The 860-nt window shown below is 41.5% G+C and overlaps 1 non-coding gene across 1 annotated transcript; it reads right to left on the bottom strand.

Moving 5' to 3' along the window:
• Window positions 1-538: 538 nt before the first annotated feature.
• LOC121137287 lies at window positions 539-641 on the bottom strand. The gene has a single exon (XR_005874549.1). It is a non-coding gene; the product is annotated as a U6 spliceosomal RNA (small nuclear RNA).
• Between the last annotated feature and the right edge of the window lie 219 nt (window positions 642-860).

Raw genomic sequence — 860 nt, 5'->3', positions numbered from 1 at the left:
CAGCTCTAAAAGTCCATACATCAAATTTCATTTAAACATAGCTTGCCTCTGTGTTTGTTACCCAAGTTGGTAAAACTGGGTCCTGGAACCTTTGTACCATTCCTACCAGAACTGACCACTATCTTTCCTGGCCACTTATTGTTCATGTATTTACCAAATGTGTATTTAGTGCTGACTGGGCTCACAGTCCTGATGTCTAAGCAGCTCAAGAATGGACCAACCATACAGAATATTACATGAGTCTCACATCCCTATGGGGAAATAACTAAGGCATATGGGGCAAAGAAAGTGTTCTAGTCAACAGCAGCTTAGGAGGGCATCGCTGAAATAACTTCAATATTGGTGATGCATGGGTACCAATCATCTAACATAGGGTATTCCATTTGCTGCTTTGTGTCTGCTTTGTTTTGTTGTTTTGTTTTGTCAACTCAACACAAGCTAAAGTTATGTGAAAAGAAGGAACTACATTTAAGATAATACTTCCATAAGATTGGCCTGTAGGCAATCATGTAGAGTATTTTCTTTTTTTTTTCTTTAAAAAAATAAGGAATGCTTCATGAATTTGCATGTCATCCTTGCACAGGGACCTTGCTAATCTTCTCTGTATTGTTCCAATTTTATTATATGTGCTGCCAAAGCAAGCATGTGTAGTATTTTCTTAATCGGTGACTGATGTTGGAGGGCCCAGCCCATTGTGGGTGGTGCTACCCTTGTCAGGTGGTCCTTGGTGCTTTGGAAAGCAGACTGAGCAACTCATGAGGAGCAAGCCAGTCAGTAGTGCTTCTTCATGACTTCTGCCTCACCTCCAGCCTTGAGTTCCTGACCTGATTTCCCTCAGTGGTGAGCTGTGTCCTGAGAGT

The sequence above is a fragment of the Mesocricetus auratus genome, unplaced genomic scaffold (assembly GCF_017639785.1).
Source record: "Mesocricetus auratus isolate SY011 unplaced genomic scaffold, BCM_Maur_2.0 Super-Scaffold_100676, whole genome shotgun sequence".
NCBI classification, from domain to species: domain Eukaryota; kingdom Metazoa; phylum Chordata; class Mammalia; order Rodentia; family Cricetidae; genus Mesocricetus; species Mesocricetus auratus.
Note: the sequence above shows the minus strand (reverse complement) of the source record. Positions and strands in the feature narration are given on the sequence as shown.